Raw genomic sequence first — 19,726 nt, forward strand, 5'->3', positions numbered from 1 at the left:
TTTATGTGGCACTTTAATTAAGTACCATCTGGAAATCCAAATACACTATATATGCTGGTTCCCCTTTAACAACTCTACATAGAGTCATAGAGATGTACAGCATGGAAACAGACTCTTCAAATCAACTCGTCCAATCCAACCAGATATCCCAACCCAATCTAGTCCCACCTGCCAGCACCCGGCCCATATCCCTCCAAACCCTTCCTGTTCATATACCCATTCAATAGCCTCAAAGGTCTCTCGAAAATCTGTGAAACATTACTTACCCTGTGCAAAACCATGACAACTGTTTCATTGCATCAAGCTTTTCTAGACATCCTGCAATTTCTTCAGCAGCATAAATCAATCTTTATTCAACCTTTGCTGAATCTGGAACTCAAGACTCATCTTTAAAACCCTCTGCAATAAATTGGTGAGGCTACTTTCGGAATGTTGCATGCAATTCCGATCTTCCGCCTGTAGGAAGGATGTTGTGAAACTTGAAAGGATTCGGAAAAGATTTACAAGGATGTTGCCAGGGTTTACAAAATTAAAAATCACACAACACCAGGTTATAGTCCAATAGGATTAACTGGAAGGACTAGCTTTCGGAGCGCTGCTCCTTCATCAGGTGGACGTGTATGGAATGAGCGCCAGAGGACGTGGTGGAGGCTGATACAATTACATTTAAAATGCTTCTGGATGGGTACACGTGAATAGGAAGGGTCTAGATAATATGCGCCAAGTGCTGTGACAAATTTAATTTAGGATCTCTGGACGGCATGGGGAAGTTGTACTAAAGGGGTCTGTTTCCGTGCTGGGCATCTCCATGACTCCAGCATTTTCCCAATGACAGATATTGGGCTAACTGGCCTATAGTCTCCTGCTTTCTGTTTCCCTCTCTCCTTGAACATGAATGTCACAGTAGAAGTTTTCCAATCGCAAGACCATAAAACAGTGGAGCAGATTAGGCCATTCAGCCTATTGCAAATGCTCTGCCATTCAATCAGACCATGGCTGACCTAAAAATCCTCAACGTCGATTTCACTGCTCGTTGGATGCTGCCTGAACTGCTGTGCTCTTCCAGCACCACTAATCCAGTGTTTGGTTTTCAGCATCTGCAGTCATTGTTTTTACCTTGTTGATTTTAACCCTACTGCGAATCCTCTTGCAAGGATGCCTGCCTTGAAGAAGTTTTCCTCCTCTCTCTACAAGAATCTCAGGGAGTCCCTCTCCCACTGCAACTCCCAGGTCATTTCCTATGCTACTTTCTCCCCACCCCCACCCTCCTCTAGCTTATCTCTCCACGCTTCAGGTTCACTGCCTTTATTCCTGATGAAGGGCTTTTGCCCGAAACGTCGATTTCGCTGCTCGTTGGATGCTGCCTGAACTGCTGTGCTCTTCCAGCACCACTAATCCATCCTAAAAATCCTCAACTCCACTTTCCTGCCTTTTCCCCAACCCTTGGTTCCTTTCCGATTAAAAATCTGTGTCCCTCAGCTTTGAATATACTGAATGACCCAGCACTCTCCGGTAAAGAATTCCACAGATTCAACACCCTCAGAAAAAATTTGCCCCTCATCTTTGTCTTAGTTGTGTCAGCCCTTATTCTGAGATCATGGCCTCTGATCCTAGACTCTCCTATAAGGGGAAACAATCTTTCCTCATCTACACATCAAGTCCCCTAAGAATCTTTCATGCTTCAATAATTTGGAGATACTGGTGTTGGACTGGGGTGTGCAAAGTTAAAAATCACACAACACCGGGTTATAGTCCAACAGGTTTAATTGGAAGCACACTAGCTTTCGGAGTACCGCTCCTTCATCAGGTGGTTGTGGAGTACACAATTGTAAGGCACAACCACCTGATGAAGGAGCAGTGCTCAGAAAACTAGTGCTTCCAATTAAGCATGCTTCAATAAGGTTGTCTTTCTTTCTTCTCAACTCCAATGAGTACAGTCCCAAACTACGCAACATCCCTTCATTATGCAAGTCCCATCATACTCAGGGTCAACTTCTCTGGACTGACTTGAATTGGATCAGTTTTGGAATATCTTAACTAATGTTTCCAATGTCCTAGCTACCTTCAGTCTCAATTGTAAGGGTAGAATGGAGAGAGTCTAACATCTACTGGAAGAGGCTGCAACTGTAAGGGAGAGGCTGACACCTACAGGTGGGAGGCAGTATCTGCAAGGAAAGCAGGTAGGAGGGTGACACCCACTGGCGGGAGTCTGCATCTGCAGGGAAAGCAAGGGAGTGGCTGACATCCACTGGTGGGAGGCTGCACCTGCAAGGAAAGAAGGGGAAAGGGTGACACCTCCATGGGTGAGTTTGTATCGGTAGGGGTGGAGACAGGAAGAGACTGACACCCTGTGGGATTACTCATTCAGTGGTAGAATCGATGCAACAGGTGGTATGCACAAATCTCCAATAAACCGATCCCTCTGTACATGACAGAGTCTACAGATGCTGCATCAGCCATCTTAGAACCCATCAAACTAGGGTTTAAGCAAATAATTGTAGATCCCAAGAGATTGCTGAAGACTAAAAGTCTGAGAACATTATCGGTAACCAAAACAGACATTATTAAACCAACATTTTCCTAGCTTCCATCAGTTCTGAGGAAGGGTCACCAGGACGGAAACGTTAACTCTGATTTCTCTTCACAGATGCTGCCAGACCTGCTGAGCTTTTCCAACAATTTTGTTTTTTTGTTTCTGAATTTCAGCATCTGCGGTTCTTTCGGTTTTTATTTAGTATTTAACTCACTGCCACATCTCTACCAGGCAAGCCCACCATGAAGATGTTCTTCTCCTGTCTCTGACAGGATTCCCGCTCTGATCTTTTTTCTTGTCCACCGACATTAATTTCACTGTCACTCCTGGTGCTTGGCCAGGTATTTTCTAAAGACTCGTTTCCACAGCCACATCGTGTTCCTCAGTGACTGCCTCCGACTCATCCCACGTAGATTCCAACTCAAGTTTCATCCCTTGTGCTTTGAATCCACCCTGGATCACAGGTATCTCCATGACGTGCAACATTCCACAGACAACTGCTCCCACCGTTTCCTCAGATCCACGCGGTGTCACATATAGCCTCTTGACCTCTCTCACCAATAGCATGGAATCTTGCCATCTCAGGACTGTGCCAACTCCACCGTTCCACCTCATCTGCTGGCTCATTCGCCAAGCTAACAAGAATTTTTTTTCCTCTTTTCCTTTCAGGCAGAGCCCACAAGATACAACTCCTCATGAATACCCACGGCCCTCCGGAACCTTCCTGCCCTCCCCTTCCCTCTGACCCCATCCCCTCCTCCAACCCCACCTCCCTTCGGCTATTCACCATCCCTCAAAACCTTCTGCTCTCAGATGCTGAACGTTTTGTAGTCAGCGAAGGTCTCAGCTTTATCCCTCTGCGTCCCCAGCTGAACGAAATTCAGGCACAGCCTGGCGTCAAACTCTTCTTCCATTCAATCTGTTTATTGAGAACTGTCGACGTTGGTCGCCTCAATTTCTCTGCCAACACCCCCCACCCAATCCAACCAATCTCTCTCTCTGAACTGACTGCACTCTGCGTGCTTAGATCTAACCCTGACTTTGTTATTAAGCTTGTCGATGAGGGTGGTGCTGTTGTAGTCTGGGTACTGACCTCTACATTGCAGAGGCTGAGCACCAGCTCTCAGATACCTCCTTCTGTCTCCCCCTGGACCACGACCCCCCCCCCCCCCCCCCCCCGGCACATCAGGCCATTGTGGAAAAAGTGAGGACTGCAGATGCTGGAGATCAGAGCTGAAAAACGTGTTGCTGGAAAAGCGCAGCAGGTCAGGCAGCATCCAAGGAGCAGGAGAATCGATGTTTCAGGCATAAGCCCTTCAGGAATGAGGAAGGTGTGCCAAGCAGGCTAAGATAAAAAAGGTAGGAGGAGGAACTTGGGGGAGGGGCATTGGGAATGCGATACGTGGAAGGAGGTTAAGCTGAGGTGCAATCTTCTACCCGACCTCTGTCCCCACCCCCTCTCTGGCCTATCACCCTCACCTTAACCTCCTTCCACCTATTGCATTCCCAATGCCCCTCCCCCAAGTCCCTCCTCCCTACCTTTTATCTTAGCCTGCTTGGCACACCTTCCTCATTCCTGAAGGGCTTATGCCCGAAACGTCGATTCTCCTGCTCCTTTGATGCTACCTGACCTGCTGCGCTTTTCCAGCAACACATTTTTCAACTCACATCAGGCCATTGTATCAACTACAGTCACTGACCTCATTTCCTCCAGTGATCTCCCCAAGCTGATCAGCCTCCAAGCTGATAGTACTCCAGCCTCAAACAGCTGACTTCTCCCTCCTGAAAATCCACAGACAGGACTGACTGGGCAGACCCATTGTTTCAGCTTGCTCCTGCCCCACAGAACCTATCTTTTCCTACCTTGGCTCAGACTTTTCTCCCCCCGGTGCAGTCCCTGCCCACTTACATCCGCGATGCCTGGAAGAAAGGTCTGAACCGTTCCCGCCCACCACCACAATCCCCCACCTGGCTGAGCTCATCCTCACCCTCAACAACGTCACTTTTAACTCCTCTCGTTTTCTTCAGGTCAGAGGGTGGCTGTGGGTACCCACACGGACCCCAGTTCTGACCGTCTCTTTGTGGGGTCCATGGCACATTCCTTGTTCCAGACCTATTCTGGCTCCCATCCACAACTTTTCCTCCGATATATTGATGATGCTTCCCTCTCTCATCCAGAATTAGAAAAAGGTTAATTGATTTTGCTTCCATTTTCCATCCTGCCCTCACTTTCACCTGATCTGACTCCTCCCTTCCTCAACATCTCTGTTTCTATTTCTGAGGATAGACTGGCCACTAATATCCATTATAAACCCACCGCCTCCCACAGCTACCTGGACTATACATCCTCACACCCCGCTTCCTGTAAAGATTCCATCCCATTTTCCCAGTTCCTCAGTCTCCGATGAGGCCAACTTTGACAAGGGAGCCTCCAAAATATCTACCTTCTTCCCCAGCTGAGGATTCTCCAGCACGGTTATCGACAGAGCCCTCAACCTGGTCCAAAGCATCTCCTGCACTTCCACACTCACCCCCTCTTCCCTTGTGCAACAGTGATAGGGTTCCCCTTGTCCTTACCTCCCATCCCACCAGCATTCACATCCAGAAGATCATGAACCTCTATCTTCACCACCTCCAGAGAGATTCCACCACAGGCACATATTCCCCTCCCCTCCCTTATCTACCTTCCGCAAGGATCGTTCCCTCTGGGACACCCTGATCCATTGCTCCTTCACTCTAAACACCACCCCCATACCTCCACGGCACCTTCCCCTGCAACTGCCAAAGGTGTGACACCTACCCATTTACCTCCTCCCCCCTCAGTATCCAAGGGCCCAGACACACCTTCCAGGTGAAGCAGCGCCTTACCTGCACTTCACTCAATCTGGTCTACTGCATTCGCTGCTCATAGTGTGATATCCTCTACATTGGGGAAATAGCCATAGACGGGGTGACCGCTTTGTAGAACATGTGCGTTCTGCCCACAAAAAAAGACCTTGAACGTTCTGTTGCCTGCCATATTAACACACCACCCTGTCCCCTGGCTGACATCAGTGTCTCAAGTTTGCTGCAGTGCTCCGACCAAGCTCAACACAAGCTGGAAGAACAGAACCTCATTTTCCCCCTGGGGACCCTGCAGCCCTCCAGATTCAATATCGAGTTCAATAATTTTAGAGCTCTCCCCCATGTAGCCCCCTACTCCACACACCAGGCCTTGTTATCACATAGCCTGCCATTACGCACTCCCCATTGTTAGCCACTGACAGCCTCCATTAACAGCTACTCACCCTCCCAGCCAGATCGTGGTCCACTCCTTGTCCAACTGTTCGCTCTTTATCCCCACCTACCGTTTACTCCTTATCCCCTCCCCCCAACACTATCTTCTGCATGTAAACCAACATTTTCCCAGCTCCCATCAGTTCTGTGGAAGGGTCACCCGAGCCGAAACGTTAACTTTGATTTCTCTCCACAGATGCTGCCTGACCTGTTGAGCTTTTCCAACAAGTTCTGTTTTTGTTTCTGATTTACAGCACCCACAGTTCTTTGCATTTCTAAATCAACGTTGAAGGCAGCCAAAACGAGAGGATTTGCAGAACTGGTTCGATCACTGCAGAGTTCTGATTGACTAACAGAAAAGGGGAAGTATGTAAGAGTCAGCAGTGCAGAAACGGGAGATGTAACCATTGTTAAAGTGGTGAGTGTTATGTGCGACGCAAAGAGGAAGTAAGATATTTACAACCAGCAAATTGCAAGCAGACAGCACGTCTGCACCTCTCCTTGCCCATCAATACAGTCCATGTGTACACCCCCTGCTCTGATCCCCTTGTGTTCATGCTTACTCTCACACACTGTGGCCTGGATATTTGCAAAGATGGAGGGACTGTCTGAGCAAAGCTGGCACAGGGAAGCTGAATCAGGAAGTCCGAAGCTAGAACCCAAGCACCTACCCTTTTCACAGGGAGGCTGGAGCCAGGACAATCTCGTTGCTGTCATTCCTGGAGGAAATGAGACACGGTTCAATGCCGGTTGTCTTCTGTCAGTTCCGATTTTTTATTAGATGCAAAGTACCTCTTGTGCACTTTACATTTGTTTGGAGAAAATCTAAATTTATGCAAGTCCTTTGTACCAGTCCAGAAATAAGGTAACATTTGGGATGTGGTCACAGGACACCTCGGAGACACATCAGGATGCCTTTATCTGCAAGAAGGTGCTTTTGGGAGATGCAAGTTGCCCTTAGGGAGAGTTTGTGCACCCTCAGAGATTGACAAACGTAGACCTGAATGTACATAACCTGTAATCAAACCCATGGAACTGGGAAACTGGCAAAGGGAGTTTTCATTTAGAGCTGTCAAAGTATTGATCTTTCCTGCCTTCAAATTTTGAAATAAAAACGGTCTGCTGTATTTTTGTAAAAATCTGTTCGCATAACCCTAAGGCTTGTTACTCCTGGATGTCTGCGGTATGCCTGATTTCATAACCTATTATTATCACAATAGGGTGCCCATTAATTCACTTTCATTGACAGCTCCAAGTGCTTATAAAGTTTTGAAGTAGGACTATGAACACAAATAGTTGTTTTTATGAGGGATAGAACAAAGATAAATGTAATGAATGGATTTTATATTAGGGAGAGAGTGTGAGAATTCTTAAATCAGCACAGAGAACTTCAATTAATGTTGACATGGGCCCTGAGCTCTGTCTTTGGTGAAAGGTCTGCCCATAGTGGATATTGGGTGAGTTGCCATAGAGGGCATAAGGGCAAAGGAATGGTCGACTGGGGAAATAGTTTGATTGGGTCTAGAAATGGCTGTGAGGTTCAGAGAAAGGGACAGACACTGACATGGAGGATGTATGGGGTGGGTAGAACTAAAATCAATTCCACTCTCCAAACATCCTCTTTACCTTGCGAAAACCTTCGAGTTGTTTGAGACCCTTGCTCAGACAGACCTCGACAGATCCAGGGTAACAGAGATCAATGGTTGGTAAGGCATTCTCAAGTGAAATCCACTGCAGCCATGCCCACACCTCCGCTAGAGTCATAACTGGGCAGACCATTGGTGTGTTGCAAGTGTGCTTCTGCTTTTGGATAGGTCTAGAATATTCGCCACACACACTTTGACAGAAAGTCATGGCGTTTTGGACACTCCGCTATGCGACTATGCCAATGCAGTGATCCCTAGCATCAGACTGATGAAGGAGCAACATCACTCCTCAAATGAAGATAAATGGGATCGGCTGAGGAAGTGAGCCTGTATCAGATATCAAGATCATGTGGAAATGTCCCAGGGAGTCCAGGAACACTCAGATGCACAAGTTTCACTCACGATTGAAGGCAGGACATGACCACTGTCTCATTGTCAGGGCAGCTTTGCCTTCTTGGGATGTCTACCAATGCAAACAAGTCTTTCTGCCAGGATCTGTCAATCCACATCCAAGCCTGTTGAAGAAATAGAACTCATGACACTTTTCTCTTGCGGGTAAAATCTGGTGACTGCTCAGTTGCAGATATTTTCTAACCAGCCTGTTCCACATATTATTACAGACATCTAGGGCAGGTGGGACTTGAAATTGGCCTCCTAGCTCAGACATAGGGACACTACCATCATGCCATAACAGCCCCTGAATTTGCATGTCGTATCCTTGCTCAGAGACATCCAAAGATGTGCAGGTTAGGTGAATTGGCTAAGCTAAATTGCACATTTAGCAATGTGTAGGTTAGGTGCATTAGTCAAGGGAAATATAAAGTAATAGGGTAGGGAAATGGGTCTGGTTGGGGTACTGTTCAGAGGGTCGGTGTGGACCTGTTAGGCCGAATGGCCTGTTTCCACGCTGCAGTGATTCTATGACCACATTAATCTTCTCTATATCATTCCAATTGTCATATATTGTGCTGCCAAAGTGAGCACAGTTCATTCTGTACCCAGTACCATCTGTACCCAGTACCATCTGTACCTTCTTGATTATTTCCTCAGTCATGTAATTAATCACTAGTCTTCATCAACAGCTCAGTTCTTGCCAAACTCGGAGATTCCCCACTTATATTTAAAGGCAAACAATAAAGATTGAATAGAAACGCCATAAAAATAATCTAGTTTCATGTTCTATGTCTTATAATATACAACCTCCCACACCCTCCTTCCTCTCTTTAAATAAAAATGCAGCAACAAGTTCAATCGAAAAAAAACAAATGATTCCCTTTATGTTCTTCATACCCCCAAATGTACCACTTTGAGGATCCCCAGAAATTTATTTGAACGAGCACCCACTTTTTGCCAAAAAGAACTTTTATCCACATAATATTAGAAGGGGAAATGTTTATAAACCAGTGAGGGTATAGATAGGATTAATGGTAGGTGTTTTTTCCCTAGGATGGGGGATTTCAAGACTAGCAGGTACATTTTCAAGGTGAGAGGAGAGAGTTTTAAGAAGAAAGACATGAGGAGCAAATTTTTTTATACCGAGGGTGGTTTGCACGTGGAATGAGGAACTGTGAATAGGAAGGGTTTAGAAGGATGGCAAATGGGACTAGATTAATTTAGGATATCTGGTCGGCATGGACAGACCAAAGGGTCTGTTTCCATGCTGTACATCTCTATGATAATGACTAAGTGGTGGAAGTGGGCACAATTACAACTTTTAAAAGGCATTTGGGGAAGATCATAAAAAGGAAAGGTTTGGAGGGATATGGACCAGGAGCAGGCAGATATGATTAGTTTAGTTTGGGTTTATGGTGGGCATGGACTACTCTATGACTCCCTATTGCTTGCACTAGCACTGGTATTTCAGCAGCTAAGATACTTCAAACTACTCTTTTTAGGTTTTCTTGGTTTCTCAGGCCCACAAACAACATTTATTATTCTTTCCCACTCACAATATAAAAGCCTTGCAATACTGGATATCCGTCTGGAAGATTGGCATGTGAAACATTGCTAAAAACGCTTTTCTCATTGCAGCGAAGAAGGATGAGAGGTGATTTGATAGAGGTGTACAAGATGATGAGAGGCATAGATAGATTGGACAGCCAGAGACCTTGTCCCCAGGGCAGATATGGCTATCATAAAGGGGCATAATTTTAAAGTGATTGGAGGAAGGTTTCAGGGAGATGTCAGAGGCAGGTTCTTTACACAAAGTGGTGGTTGTGTGGAAAGCACTGCCAGCAGTGGTAGAGTCAGGGACATTTAAGAGACTCTTGGATAGGCACATGGAAGATAGCACAATGGGTATGTAGGTTAGTTTGATCTTAGAGGAGAGTAAAAGGTCAGCACAAGATCGAGGGCCAAAGGACCTGTACTGTGCTGTACTTTTCTATGTTCTAAACAAGCTTTAGCATTGTACTCCCTGGGTCACCCAAGGCTGGAAACTGGAGTGTGATTTTTTTTTTCTCCGGTTTTAAATTTCTTTAGTGTTTTATTTGCTATCAAGACATCCGAAACTATAGGATGTTTCATCGTGGTCTTCAGACTTAGAGTTTACTGCTACATGTACTCAAATACAGGGGTGAAGTGAAAAGTATATAATGTCACCACACTGGGCACCATCTTAGGTGCAAGTACCCAGGTACAAAATCTTAAGAACAAGATAGAAAAAAAAGAACAAAGTTAAAAGGTTAAACATTACTGTTATTCTTAGTATTAAGTGGAAAAATGTGGAAAAATACAGAAATAAAGTAAGAAGTTCAAATATTGCAAATGCTTTAAGTGCTTAACAACGCTGGGACTGCAAGGGCACAATCTCCTCCTTTCTGCCCCACACAGTCCATTTCAGGAGTCCCCAAACCAGGTCTTATTGCACCGTCGCCGAAGCAACCACCATCAAACAAGGAGGAAGGACAGGGGCAGGCACCTCCCTATTGTCCTGAGTAGAAACTGCTGAGGGGCCTGTGTGTTTGTGGTTCCTCCTCCAATAAGTATCCTCACGATTCACTGGCTGGGGCAATGGAGTATGGGTGCTTGCCTCTCGAAGCAGACCCTCAACATGGTGGCGTTGACCGAGCAATCTAAGTGGAGGCAGACAGAAGCTAGAGTTGAAAAATGTGGTGCTGGAAAATCACAGCAGGCCAGGCAGCATCCGAGGAGCAGGAGAATCAATGTTTCGGGCATAAGCCCTTCTTCGGGAATGAGGCTGGTGTCCCAGGCGGGCTGAGATAAAAAGGTAGGGAGGAGGGAATTTGGGGGAGGGGCGCTGGGAATATGATAGGTGGAAGGAGAGGAGGGTGAGGGTGATGGGCCGGAGAGGGGGTGGGGGTGGAGAGGTCGGGAAGAAGATTGCAGGTCAAGAGGGTGGTGCTGAATCTGGAGGTTGGGACTGAGATAAGGTGGGGGGGGGGGGGGGAGGGGAAATGAGAAAGCTGGAGAAATCTGAATGTAGATCCTTTTTGCACTGGTGCAGCACCAGGGCAATGAGATCCATCGTCTCCCATACAACCAGTCCCTGCTCCTGCTCCCAGCCCTTGTTAGATTTCCCAGATTACTGACTCCATGCGGTCGTCTCCTGCCTGGGCCTGGGTGGGTGCCAGGTCTCTGCCAGTCCTGTAAGTGCCAGCAGCTTGGGGCATGGTTTGCCCTGTCTGTATCAATGGTGCTGAGGTGCCGGTGGTTGAGAGCTTCAAATTCCTAGGAGCAAATCCCACCGGCAATCTGTCCTGATCCATGCATACTGCAGTCAAGAAAGCACAAAACTTCCTTGACTTCCTCAGGAGGCTAAGGAAATTTGGCATGTCCGTAAACACGCTTCCCAAGTTCTTTAGATACACCATAGAAAGCGTTCTATCCAGATGCATCACGACTTGACATGGCAACGAGTCTGCCCAAGACCGCAAGAAACTACAGAGAGCTGTGAACACAGCCCAGTCCATCACCCAAGCCATCCATCATCTCCATCTATACTTCCTGTCACCTCAGGAAACAACCAACATCAAAGACCCCTCCCACCACGATACACTCTCTTCCACCTTTTACCATCAGGCAGAAGATATAAAAATTTGAAAACACGTGCTAACAGATTCAAGAGGTGTTTTTTACCCCCTGCTGTTATCAGCCTTATGATCTCACAGGCAACATTGCTGTAAATCTTTTCTGAACCCTTTGAAGTTTCGCAACAGAGGTGGGAATGGCTGGAGTTGTTTACCCTGGAGCGTTGGAGGATGAGGGGGGTTTCCGTATCGAGGTTTATAAAATCCTGAGGAGCACGGTAAGGGTAAATAGTCAAGGTCTTTTCCCTGGGTTGGGGGTCCAGAACTAGAAGGCATAGATTTAAGGTGAGAGAGGGGAAAGATATAAAAGGGATCTAAGGGGCAACGTTTTCACACAGAGGGTGTTGCACGTATGGAATGAGCTGCCAGAGGAAGTGGTGGAGGCTGGTACAATTACAGCATTTAAAAGGCATCTGAATGGGTATGTGAATAGGAAGGGTTTCGAGGGATATGGGCTAAGTGCTGGCAAATGGGACTAGATTAGATTAGGATATTTGGTCGGCACGGACGAGTCGGGCCAAAGGGTCTGTTTCCATGCTGTACATCTCTATGACTCTATATTAGAGTTGATCTTTCTCTGCAGTTTCTCTGTAATTATAACACTATATCCTGCACTCTGTTCTATTACCCTAAAGTAAGGTATCATTTGTCTGGATAGCACGCAAAACAATACTTTTCATTGTATCTTGGTACATGTGACATTAATAAATCAAATCAAAAAGAAAAGATGAAGTGAACGAGGCAGCAGAAAGAGGCACTTAGCGAAGCAGATTAAGAAAAATCATTGATGCAGCCTCAGGAGGCTTTCAAAGGGGAGGCAGGCTGGACAGAGGGAGAAGAGATGGAGATATAGGAAGGTGAATCAAAATGATGATAAAGAGAGAGGAGAATGTATTCAGCTGCAGACTAAGGCTAACAGCCAATAACCATAACTACATTTCACAAGGAGTTGGTAAGGAAGAGAGAGAGAAAAGCACATGAGATTTTTGATGATATTTTAGTTTAATCCATGGGGATTTTCAAAGACCTAGAGAGCGGATTGAGAAGTAACGGAGTGAAAAAGACTCAGAATGTGGAATTTAATTAAGTTTACTGCGATATTGGGACTTCCTAAATGTCATGTCAGCAAAAACAAATACCGCACTGCAGTCAGCTCACATGCCTATGTGAACCTCAATGGAAATCCTATCTTCTGTAATAGTTTTGGATTGACTGGCTAACAAACAAAGGTCATGCTTACTGCAACATTCATAGGATTAGACACAAATATATTTGACTTAGAGACATAGAATCATACAGCATAGAAACAGATCCTTCAGTCCAACTAGTCCATGCTGAACATAATCCCAAACTGAACTAGTCCTACTTGGCCAATCCTGGCCCATATCCCTCCAAACTTTTCCTCTTCATGTACTTATCCAAGTGTCTTTTAAACATTGTAATTGTGCCCACATCCATCACTTCCTTAGGAAAATCATTGCCCACACAAACCACTCTGTAAATAATTTGCCCCTCATGTCTTTAAATCTCTCTCCTCTCACCGTAAAAATGTGCCCCCTAGTCTTGAAAACCCACATCCTAGGGAAAAGACACCTACCATCAAACCTGTCTATACCCCTCACAATTTTATAAACCTCTATAAGGTCACTTCTCAACCTCCAACACTCTAGTGGAAAAGGTCCCAGCCTATTCAGCTTTTCTTTATAACTCAAACCTTTCATACCTGGCAACATCCTGGTAAGTCTATTCTGAACCCTCTTCAGTTTTACACTGTCCAGTAAAATCTTTCTTATAACTACTTGTTCAGTAAATCACACTGAGATTTGTCAGACAATTGTTGAGCTTGCAGGACCCTGTTGAATTATACGTCCATGTACTGTAGTCTATAAGAATCCCTTAATTTCAGTAAACTAACTGAACCCAATACACTTGATTTACTTTATGTGCTTCCTACAGTTTCTCAACCTAACTGACTCAGAGAGGGGGGAAAAAGTGACAGAGAGAGATGCAATGAAGCAACTAATGTTCTATTCAGAACCACCAAATGTTCCAATGCACGATACAACCAACCAGGTTCTTTCGCTACGCAGTAACTGTTGTAACGCAGGAAACCCAGAAAGTAATCCGCACAAGTTCCCACAAACAGTGACGTGATGATTACCAAATCATCTGTATTTGAGAGGTGTAAGGAATAAATATTGGCTGGGACACTGGAAATAACTTCACGTGTTCTACTTATACATCTCCTCTGCACTTCAAAAGGTTGTGGGGGCAAAGGTAAACGATTGTCATCGCAATGTCACCTCATGTAGTCATTCCACATGCCCAGAGGGTCCTGTAAAAGGGATGTGTAGTGATTTAGATTAGATTAGATGACATTTCTTTTTAGATTGCTACAAGGTCAGCCAGGTTGATCTCATGGAATAGGATTGGGTCTGTTAATCTGGTCCAATGAGGGAGCCCTGGCTGTCAGTTATAAACAGGCGGGTTGGTGGCACAGTGGTTAGCACTGCTGCCTCACAGCGCTAGAGACCCGGGTTCAATTCCCACCTCAGGCAACTGTATGTGTGGAGTTTGCACGTTCTCCCAGTGTCTGTGTGGGTTTCCTCCAGGTGCTCCGATTTCTTCCCACAGTCCAGAAATGTGCAGGTGAGGTGAATTGGCTATGCTAAATTTCCCGTAGTGTTAGGTGAAGGGGTAAATGTAGGGGAATGGGTCTGGGTGGGTTGCGCTTTGGCGGGTCGGTGTGGACTTGTTGGGCTGAAAGACCTGTTTCCACACTGTCAGTAATCTAATCACTATAGTCCAACAAGTTTAATTGGAAGCACACTAGCTTTAAAAAAAAACAGGAGGGTTGTCCTATCAAACACTGACAATGTCCCTCAGGTCAGTTTTCTCTTTTATACAAAAATAAACAGGAGGGCCGCTTGCACTCCCTTTTTGATTTTCTTAAAAACCTCCTCATCTGTTTTTGGTTGCACTTCAGTCCCACGCTCCTGATCTTTGGGCGCCCGGTATGGAGGGGGGAGGGCAGGTCTGGAGACCTCCTCATGGGTCTGCTCCTGGGCCTGGCCAAACTGGCCATAAACAGGTCCAGGCAGCGGGACGTGGAGGGGGTCATTAGGGCTGACTGCCTGCCCCTCTTTCACAGTTATGTTAGAGCCCAGGTGTCCTTGGAGAGGGAGCACGCGGTGTCCACCAACACCCTGGTGCCCTGGAGTTGTTCAGGGAGAGATGGGCGCCGCAGGGAGTGGAGTGCATTATTTCCCCCTCCAACTCTATTTTGATTTAATCCCTGCCCTCCCCTTCACTGTTTGATCAAACAGCATCACCCTTTGATGTGAAGGACAGTGCTTGAAATAAACGAAACAGAAAGGTAGATTTAGAGGTCTCCTCAGTTTAGAGCACTGACTCGGTGCTGGCTGGTGCTACAATCAGTGTGCTCCTGTTGGTATGGAGAAGGAGAAGAGTTTCTTTGTCTTTTTCCCCCTTTTTTTGTTGGGGGAAGATAAGAAAAAAAATACATAAACAGGAGGGTCAGAGATTCTGCTCACTGTTGAAGCCAGCTCTGAGCTAGCTGGGTCAGTTGGCATATGCGAATAAAGGGCGACTTAGTCATTGAGATGTACAGAACAGAAACAGACCCTTCAGTCCAACCTATCCATGTTAACCAGACATTCTAAATTAATCTCTAAGACCATAAGATATAGGAGCAGAAATTAGTCTGCTCCGCCATTCAATCATGGCTGATAAGTTTCTCAACCCCATTCTCCTGTTTTCTCCCTGTAACCTTTGATCCACTTGATACTCAAGAACCTAATCCATCTCAGTCTTAAATATAGTTAATGACCTGGCCTCTGCAGCCTTCTGTGGCAATGAATTCCATAGATTCATCACTCTCTGGCTAAAGAAGTTTCTCTTTATCTCTGTTCAAAGGTCTTCCCTTTACTCTAAGGTTATACCCTTGGATGCTAGCCTCTCCTACCAATAGAAACATCTTCCCAACATCTACTCCGTCCAGGCCATTCAGTGTTCTGTATGTTTCAATTAGATTCCCCCCCACCACTGCCCCTCATCCTTCTAAACCATATTGAGTATAGACCCACAATCCTCAAACATTCCTCATAGGTTAAGCTTTTCATTCCTGGGACTATTCTTGTGAACCTCCTCTGAACACAGTCCAGAGCCAGTACACCCTTCCTGAGATATGGGGACCAAAACTGCGCACAATACTCCAAACGTAGTCTGACCAGAGCCTCAGAAGTACATCCCTGCTTTTATATTCAAGTCCTCTCATCCTGGACTAGAACTCCCAAGTCTCTCTGTACTTCAGTCAGCACTTGGCCCATATCCCTCTAAACCCTTCCTATTTATATGTCCATCCAGGTGCTGTTTAAATATTGTAATTGTCTCAGTGTCAACCACTTCCTCTGGCAGCTCACTCTGTACATGTCGAACAGGGTACCAGTCTTTGTGGAGTTACTTCAGTACGAGTGGAGAGTGGGTGGATGGGGCCTTGGTTTAATGTCTCACATCTGAAAGATGGCACCTCTTGCAGTTCCCTCAGTAGCGCTGAATTGTCAGCAGACTCTATTTTCTTCATTCTGCCTGCAGTGGTGCTCAGAAAAGCAAGTGGTCTATCTTGAAAAGAAGTCAAGAAAACACTTGCTTCACTCCGAGGGGAAACAAAAACAAAATCACTTCCACAAATTTAGTTATAAATTGTTTTAGTTTCACCTCCCACTGAGCATCTTCTCAACCTTAACAAACAACACTGCATGCCGGTGAGGTTTTAAATGGTATTATGTACAGCTATACCTTAAGCTCTGTGATTTACATATAAAAGAACTGAAACCAACATGTTCATTCCCAAAGATGAGACTTAAACAATCCAGGTCTTTTTCAATATATAATTTCAGTTACATCACACTGTAAACTTTTGCGATAAGTTCTGTGTCTTACGATCTTATACACCACAACCACCTGATGAAGGAACAGCTCGCTAAAAGCTAGTGCTTCCAAATAAATGTGTTGGACTGTAACCTGGTGTTGTGTGATTTTTAACTATGTATACCTTGCTAGCTTAAAGGGTGTTTTATATGCACCTTGCTGACAGTATTCAGTCCAAAAAAAAGACTTTTTGGGGAAGTTGAATGAGGGTGATTTTCTTTAAAAACCTACTTGAAAAACAAGTGAACGTTTCAGGACCAGTCAGAGGTCAGAGGTCATGAATATTTAAATTACGCACTTGCATGCAATGAGAAATCTATATTCAGGAAGTACAGGTTTAACTGAAAACTCCAGTTGGCTGATAATCTCTCAGTGATGTAATGTTCTCAAGTTGCAGCAACACACTGACGGCAATACAGAGGCTGAAGTGAAGTTTTACATCTAAACCTGGTGACTTAGTGCAACTGAAGCCATTCCATATCCTCTTTATGGTATGAAAAGGAGGTAGTTTGGACCAGCAACCCAAGAGGTAAGGCTTCAGTTCCTTCTCTCACCCTGAATGAATTCAGCAAAGTCTATCCTGTCACTGCTGTGCCTGTTTGTAAATAGTAAACAGTGCCAGTTGCTCTGGAGATGTTGTGGGCCAGCAGTTCTACATAAGAACAGGTCCTGGATGCACTGACGTCAGTGACTAGATGGTAAGAAAATTTGCATTTGTTTCAATGGTTAGCCTCTCAAGATCTTGAGACTGTGGTATATTGCACCAAAAATATGTTGTTTCTACATGTGAATAGTTGGACTCCGCAGTGTCTGGAATTTTAAAAACCCTGCAAACTTAGTTTGGGTACTTTTTTTAAAAAATGCTTGGGGAATGTAACTTTCTCCACATGTCAACACTTCAATACAAACGTTTCTCCATCCTGCCTTCTGATTCAGAAGGATCTTGTCCCAGGACTTTACATGATATTGGATGGGTAAAAACTAGTCTATTCCTGATGAAGGGCTTTTGCCCGAAACGTCGATTTTCCTGCTCCTCGGATGCTGCCTGAACTGCTGTGCTTTTCCAGCACCACTCTAATCCAGAATGACATTGGATGGGCTCTATCAGCCAAATGGTCATCTGGTCACTAAAAGACTTTCAGTGAAGCCAAGAGCTCATGTTCCACCTCCTACTCGGTTTAGATTTCAGAAGCATTGATCTTAAGTCTTGACTAATGCCAGTCCCCATCGCCTTGAACTGCCACAGTACAAGTGGTGCCAGGCAATAAATGTGGGCCTTGCCAATGGTGCCCACATCCTGGCAGGTGAATTCCTGCTTCATGCTTTCAGTTCACCATCATCCAGACTTCACACTTTCTGCCTTTATTTAACTCAATCCTGGGACGTGGGTGTAATTGGCAAGTGTTCAGATTAGGTTCAGCCCGGTTTGTAAACATCACTGCCTTTCATCTGATGGCATGTCAGGAACAGATATTTCAAACCAACAGATATTTCAAACTCTCACACCCACTGGACTATGCACTTATCGAATCATAGTGTTGTACAGCACAGAAACAGACCTCTTGGTCCAACTCGTCCATGCTGACTAGATATCTTAAATTAATCCCGTTGTGAGAACTCTGAACACATTTTGCTGTGTTTAAGTTGGCATGACCTGACCGGCCCATTATGCTGACTCATGCCAGCCCTCGCTTGCTTCCAGGCTTTGTCCCACTGATGAGGTTCTGTGATCTCACATTGTGAGGCAGCAGTAGCCGCCCAGAATGGGGGAAGAACAGGCAGGGTCCTGAAGGTATTCTCTCGGACATTCACCAACAGTCGCTGGACTCCCTCCACAAAGCAACCAGAAAGCCCAAAGTGCGTCTGGAATGCCATCCCAAATGTAATTACCAGTCTGTCTGGTTGTGCTTTTGAAAATTAATGGCCAATTCAAAAACTGCATTCCTATATTCAAGGAACACTTTTTTAAATTTTCTCTCTGACTCTATGATTTAGGAGGGGAAAGTATCAGGGAATCTTTGTATCTGTATCACATCACAGGTCTCCAAAATAGCTCGAAAATTCAATAAATGCTGGGAAAACTCAGCAGGTCAGCCGGCAACTGTGGAGAGAGAGAAACAGAGTTAATGCTTCGATGCCAGTCAGATTCTTCTTCAGAACTGATCCTCTGTTCTCAAGGAGGGTCACTGGACCCGAAAAGTTAGTTCTACTTTCTCTCTCTCCACAGATGTTGCTGGGCCCACTGAGTTTCTGCAATGCTTTGTTTTCTGATCTGCAGTGCTTTGCTTTTGAATTATTTTGAGAAACTCACCTTAGATAAATGTAGCAGTGAGGTACTGGTGACAGTGTTTCAATGGTGATGTCGAGGTTTACACGTAATTCAGGTTGAAGGAATGGTCGACAGGATTTTCACCTTGGTAGCGCCCATTGCCATCCAAAGGCAGTGTCTGCAGATCACCCTTTTGGGGCAAATCACATCAGACACAAAATTGGGAAGGTTGGTATACTCAGGTGAACAGCTCTTAGTATAGAGCCAGATCGTGAAGTCAGTGTTCAAGGCTAATTTGTCACCAGCAGTACCAGCCTGAAGCTAATGCCCTCTTAACCTCACATAGGAGAGGATCTTCAACAGCAAGAAGGACCCCTCTTTGAGCTGTCTGAAGGGATCAAGTACTTTCAGGTTAGTTACTGGTTGATTTTGTCTGGATATTGCCTTGGTTCTCCAGTGTTACCTGCTTTATACAAGTACAAGAATATTTTCTGATTCAGTACATGAACGCATCTACTAGAGAAGGTGCAAAAGTTGACCTACTCTTGGGAAATAAGGCAGGGCAGGTGACTGAGGTGTCAGTGGGGGAGCACTTTGGGGCCTGCGACCATAATTTTATTACTTTAAAATAATGATGGAAAAAGATTGACCTGATCAAAAAGTTGAAGTTCTAAATTGGAGAAAGACCGATTTTGACGGTATGAGGCAAGAACTTTCAAAAGCTGATTGGGCGCAGATGTTCGCAAGTAAAGGGACGGCTGGAAAATAGGAAGTCTTCAGAAATGAGATAACAAGAATCCAGAGAAAGTATATTCCTGTCAAGGTGAAAGGGAAGGCTGGTAGGTATAGGGAATGCTGGATGACGAAATAAATTGAGGGTTTGGTTAAAAAAAAAGAAGGAAGCCTATGTCTGGTATAAACAGGCTAAATCAAATGAATCCTTAGAAGAGTATAAAGGCAGTAGAAGTATATTTAAGAGAGAAATGAGGAGTGCAAAAAGGGG

The 19,726-nt window shown here is 45.2% G+C and overlaps 1 protein-coding gene across 1 annotated transcript in view; it reads left to right on the forward strand.

The window, feature by feature from the left end:
- The first annotated feature begins 16,870 nt into the window (after nucleotides 1-16,870).
- rubcnl (rubicon like autophagy enhancer) overlaps nucleotides 16,871-19,726 on the forward strand; it is a 78,128-nt gene continuing 75,272 nt past the window's right edge. The window contains exons 1-2 of the mRNA XM_072584587.1: nucleotides 16,871-16,983; nucleotides 19,070-19,134. The gene's annotated coding sequence lies outside the window, so the exon portion shown is untranslated. The remainder of the gene's footprint in view (nucleotides 16,984-19,069; nucleotides 19,135-19,726) is intronic.

Source organism: Chiloscyllium punctatum, chromosome 15 (assembly GCF_047496795.1).
Source record: "Chiloscyllium punctatum isolate Juve2018m chromosome 15, sChiPun1.3, whole genome shotgun sequence".
NCBI classification, from domain to species: domain Eukaryota; kingdom Metazoa; phylum Chordata; class Chondrichthyes; order Orectolobiformes; family Hemiscylliidae; genus Chiloscyllium; species Chiloscyllium punctatum.